This window comes from Momordica charantia (genome assembly GCF_013281855.1).
Source record: "Momordica charantia cultivar OHB3-1 chromosome 3 unlocalized genomic scaffold, Mcharantia_2.0 BLBB01000003.1, whole genome shotgun sequence".
NCBI lineage: Eukaryota > Viridiplantae > Streptophyta > Magnoliopsida > Cucurbitales > Cucurbitaceae > Momordica > Momordica charantia.
This window is the reverse complement of record NW_028275161.1, coordinates 21,112,597-21,119,081: the sequence shown is the minus strand read 5'-3', so window position 1 is coordinate 21,119,081 and position 6,485 is coordinate 21,112,597.

Here is a 6,485-nt window from a genome sequence, read left to right as displayed (position 1 = left end):
GGTATGAAATTGATAGAATCAAAAGAAACAGGTAAATTAAGGAATTGGATTTTTGTTGAAATTTGTGTGCCACGAAATTATTCAATTGTCTATTTTGTATATTGACCACATTTAATTTTATGCAAAGTTTTATTTTCACAAGGTTAGTGAAATTTTTATATTATTTTCATCAACAATATCCTGCTTTACGAAAAAATGGTATGGATATGTACTTGATGAGATCACGTAGTTGAAATAATATTTAGAAAAAAAAATGATTTTACAAAATAGATTGATTGGGGGAATCTATCACAAAGTGGCTACGTGCTTACTTTTAGAAACTAGACTCTGTATTGGAAAGTCATGTTTTTTTCATATATATTTTTTTAAAAGTAATTTTTGTCGTGTAAAACTTTAGTTCTTGATAATTCTTCTTCTTTTATTTTTATTTTTTTTTTCAAATATTGACTTGATAATTCTTCTTTCACCTTTTGTTTGGTTACATTATTTAAATTTGGACAATAATGCTTGCAAATTGGGTTCCCATAAATGTCTAAACGAAACACCCAAGATCTACCAATCACAACTTTATATTTGAAAAATAATAATTTTCAACACATACTTTTGTGAATTCATAAATCATAGAGTTTGGTTGATTTTTTTTTTTTAACAGAGTTTGTAACTAAATAGTATAAAAGAAATATGCACGTAATAAAGTTTTATACAAGTGTTGTTAAAAATATAAAATTGTATTTGAGCGAATCAGTAATATTTATTTCTACAAATGATGTTTTATTAGCCAACAAAAATTATTACAAATAATGTAGAAAATATATATCTTAAACAAAGTTAGAGTATTATAACGGTCAGAAGATGAGTTTACATCCTCACATATTATTAAATTAAAAGAAAAAAATTTGAATACTATTTCAATAATTATACTACTTTCAAATTTGTTCATTTTTATTTTTGTACTTTATAAAACGCGAATTTTGATTATTGTACTATATAAAATTTGACTATTTTAATTGATTTATTTTTTCATTTTTATCTATGTGACACCTCACTCACCAAAGTAATTCTTTTTCTTTTTCTTTTTCCATTCTACTTTTAACTTTGTTAATTTCTATATTCGTACTTTCAAAAAGGTCCCTTTTAATTTAGTACTATTAATAATTAATATTTTAGTTGACTCATTTCAGTTTTATATCATTTTGTTCCATTATATTTTGATATGACATTTCATTCGTTAAAATAAACATTTTTTTAATACGTACTTTCAACTTTGTTCATTTATACATTAGTATTTTCAAAACGTCTATTTTGATTATTGTACTATTAAAAAATTGATTATTTTAGTTGATTCATTTTTTATCTCATTTTGTTTGATCATAATTTTAATATGACATTTCAACCACCCAAGTAAATCTTTTCTTTTAGTACATATTTTCAACTTTGTTCATTTCTATATTTGTACTTCTAAAAAGTCTACTGGTTCAATCATAATTTTGATATGACACTTTACTCACTAAAGTAAATTCATGTTTGTTTTTGTTTTTTTAGTACATACTTTCAACTTTGTTCATTTCTATATATGTAATTTCAAAACATCTATTTTGATCTATTAAAAATCGACTATATGACACTTCACTCACCAAAGTAAATCTTTTTTTAGTACAATAATTTGGTTGGGGATATGAGTGATTGAATGAGATTGGTGGAGCCAAATTGACGTTGGAATGAGCTAGGAACGAGTCGGGATCAAGTCGGGATGTGTTGGAGACGAAGCAGGGATGAAAATAGGGGAAGAGGAGCGTTGCAGGTCAAGGGGGCCGAGAAGGTAGCACCACGCTAGGGGACGGCCCTGCGGCACTGTCCTGTTGTGTGTGCGCGGACGGAAGTCCGTCCGTAGCGCTATGGCGTTGTGTTGATGCTTATAAATACACCAGCTTCGAGTTTTAGGGTAGTTCTCAATCGATTTTGAGTCGTTTTTCAGAGGGTTTTATAGTTTCGAGGCAGAGGTTCGAAGTATTGGCAGAGACATTGGGGCTGATCAAGATTGACATATTCGAGATAATTAGATATTGATTCTTGTGAGTTTCTCAATCCTGTATTTAAGTATTATTAAGTTTAGAATACTTCGAAACTATGAGACTTTTGTTGGGATCTCTAAGGAATATTTATATTTTTGCTGTGTCTTATTCTTGTGTTTATATTTTTTCTTCCTTATTTGTATATTGTGGTTGTGTTTAGATATCCATGTGGAAGGGAAAATTATTCAGGGCATTAGTTTCTCAACACCTCTGAACTTGAGAAAAATAGTATATACTAATTATCGATCTATGCTCATGTTGGTGAGTAAATTCAAATTGGTGAGTAAATTCAAATTCAAAGTATATAAATTGAATAGTCTCCTTTCAATCTGTTACGAATTTTATAACTTTATTGATAGTCAAATATTTACAAATTTGGGAGGAATCTTTGAAGTACACTTTAAAATAGAATGTGCAATGTTCTAAAACAAGGAGAAAAAAACAAAAATAACTCCTACACTTATATTTAATTCCATAGTTAACTTTTATTTTATTTCAATAAATTTTTAGTACAACAAATATGAAAGTCGGATATTAAACCTACAGCCTCAAATAAAGTAATAAACGTCTTTAACCACCCCGAGTTAGGTACGAATTTTACTTAAACCTTATGCCTAAACAAGAAGTGAAAAAATATTTATATGTTTTCCTCCCAACTAAATAAGAAATGGTCAAACTCAGCCAAATGATCAGATCCAACCCTACCAAACTGCAGCAGAGCGAAGATTGCCTTTCTCTGGTTTCACTTTAAATTAAAAAAAAAATTATATATATATATAAATTAATATTAATTTTTTCCCCGTAATTGGGCTCCCCTAAAATCATAGAATTAAAATAGAAATATAGCTTTTTCAAACTTAAAAAATAATGAAATTAAAGGTCGTCACAAATTTAAAAGAAAATAGAATTTACAATTGACTTCGTAAAACGAAACGAGTAGGAAAATGAATTTCTCCATGTTTTAAAATCATATTATATTTGTAAATCATGTGGGTCTTTAAAAAAAAAAGAAAAAAAATCGAATTTGTTGACCTAGAAGCAACAGCAAGCAGGCAAACAAACATTATGAAGGTGGCATTCCATTTCGCATTGAAACGCCGCACGCTCCTCAACCAACGCTCAATCCCCTGCCAAGATTCTACCATTCTAATTCAACCCTAAAATTATGCCTAAATTTCTCTAAATTATAACATTCATTTCCAATTATACCCACATCTTCTCAAATATTTTACTTTAATCTTATACGTCGATCGGTAAATATATATATATATATATATATAATAATCAGGAGTACTCACTTTTTTTATTATTATTTTTTATTCATAGAATCTATTAAATATGTTTGGGAGTGATGGAAGAATGTGTATTTTTTTTTTTAAAAAAGAGATTTAAGAATAATTGATTTTTTAAAATCACCACCTACCTAAGTGATACCTTTAAAATCGTTTTACATTTTTCTAAAATAAAATTTTTAATGGGGCAACTTGAGATATGACAAAAAAAGTTAGGAAAATAAGCAAAATAGCAAGGTTTGAGTTTTTCAAATATAGCATTTTTTTGGGAAAAAAACGGAGGCCCACGTTATAAATTACAAATATACCCTGCAGGCTCGAACCAACAATAAATTACTTCTGATTGACTTCTGATATACTAGTGATTGACAGATATACTCCTGATATATATGTGATATATGTTTGATATACATATGGTATGAAATTGATTTACTTCTGATATAACTATGATATCTACTACTATAGGTGACATAGAATTGATTGACTTCTGATATACTATTGATTTACTTATGATATAACTATGATTGACAGATATACTCCTGATATATATGTAATATATGTTTCATATATTTGATATGAAATTGATTTACTTCTGATATAACTATGATATATACTACTATAGGTGGTATAGAACTGATTGACTTTTGATATACTATTGATTTACTTACGATATAACTATAATTGACAGATATACTCCTGATATATATGTGATATATGTTTGATATACATATGATATGAAATTGATTTACTTCTGATATAACTATGATATCTACTACTATATGTGATATAAAACTGATTGACTCTTATATACTATTGATTTACTTCTGATATAACTATGATTAACATATATACTTTTGATATATATGTGATATATGTTTGATATACATATGATATGAAATTGATTTAGTTCTTATATAACTATGATATCTACCAATTATTTCGAACATATTACCTCTAATATATGTTTTATGATATACTAATATATGAAATAATTTTTTTTTCAGATAAAAACAATGGTACAAACACGAAAAATGAAATAAAAAAACATCGTCGAAAATGTTGATGTCGTTCGTTCCGAAAGACAACATAAACCAACGCCAAAAGTGTTGTATTTGGAAAAACGGAAAGCTTCAAAGATAGTATCTCCGAAAACACGACAATCACCAAGAACTTGATGTCTCAAGCTTTTACCTAAAGATTATACAAGGATGAAACTTACGCTTTTCTAGACTGTTGGAACTTATGCTCCTTCTTTTATAGAATTTTAAGAATGACATTGTTAGTCCACTTTTGGTTTATGCTACTGGTTCGTTTTGATGTTTAAACCTTTAAGTTTTTGGTTGAAGGACTTTGCTGCTGATTTGATGTTGATGTTGTTACCCTAGAATGATATTTAAACCTTTTAAGAATGACATTTTTGCTGCTTTCATTTTGATCTTTAAAACTTTAAATAAAACTTAATTGTACTATTGATATATGTACAATGTATACTTGATATATCACTGACATATTATTGATATAAAAAAAAATCCTAAGTTTCTATTTACCTCTAATTTCTAATTGATTTCTCATTCACAGTAATTTCGAAAATCACCATTGACGTTCACATCCATGTTCCTTTCAAGTTTTCTTTCTCATTTTCAGTAAGTATCAAATTTTTTTTCTCATTTTCCATGCATGCCAATACCTACTAATTTCTAATTGATCAAAAAAATACAAGACAAAGGGTTAAAGCAGGTAAAATAGTGATTTACTATTATACAACTGATTGACTTTTGATATACTATTGATTTACTTCTGATATACTAATGTTGTCAGATATACTCCTGATATATATGTGATATATGTTTGATATATAATAACGAAGCAATAACTGAAAAGGGTAATTTGAGAATACTGAAAATTTTAAAATCAGGATTTAAAAAAAAATGCTATATCTGAAAATATCAAAAAGGCATGTTATTTTGTTAAATATAGAAAACTTATATGCTACCCATTACAAATCCCCATTTTTAATTTGCATGACTGGAAATTGAAGCAATTTTAATAATGGTAAAAGTGATTTTTTCAAATCAAAATCACTCTCAAATACACCCACGTATTTGAGAATAAATTGAAGTTACCAAATAAATTCTAAACTATAAAGATCTGTCAAAATTTACGGCAACTAAGGAAAGATTTTAAAATGAAACAATTGAAAACGACGGGACCATAATGTAAAACCAATCCCATATAATTAAAAGATGATAGCCAACTTGGGAAGGTTTTGAAAATCTTCAGATCCAAATCATTTCAAATTAAATTTATAGTCAAACAATTTGACCCAGCGCAAGGCAGACCAAGCAAGAACAGTCTCCCTCCACCTTCCTCTTTTTTTTTTTTTTTTTTAAATTGTTTTTGGAATTTATATTTATAAAATGAGGAATTTTGAAATTGTGGATGTTTGAGAAAGAACTGAGAAGGCATGTGTTCGCAATTTGAGGTCACCAGCTGTGGTGAGCGTGCAGACACGAACCCCTTTGGCTTTGGCTTTCAGATACGTCCTTTCCCACGCATTTGTCTCTCTCAATTCGCCTAATCATACTTTAAAAAAAAATTAAATAATGTTTTTAATACCTTTTCTGTCTCCTGAAAATGTTAACAAACATTTTATATGTTTCGTTTCTTTAATCACATTTCATTATTAAAGTCGTCTGTTGCGTCCACTTCTTCAGATTTTTCTGTTAGTTTAAATGTCAAAATTATATTTTAATAAGTTTGTTGTTTATGTATCGGTCTTTTTTTAAAAAAAAAGTTTATCGAAATGTTGAATTTAGTTGACAATATTGTAAATTTGGTTTTATTATGGAAATAGCCCAAAATACGGTTAAAAAAGTTGGATCCAAACCCATTTGAAGTTTTCTGGGCCGGTCCAGAAAGTTTGCCGCTTTTGGAGACTGGGCCGAAAGCGAGATTAGATGCAATTTGCAATTTTTTTAATTAGAAATAAAATAAAATAATAATAGATAAATCTTATTATTATTATTATTATTTTTCATTAAAAGTCAGAAGGGAAGAGACCAAGAGCTGCTGATTCGAACTTAACCCTTTCTCTTTCGAGTACAGGAGAGTCTCGATTAAA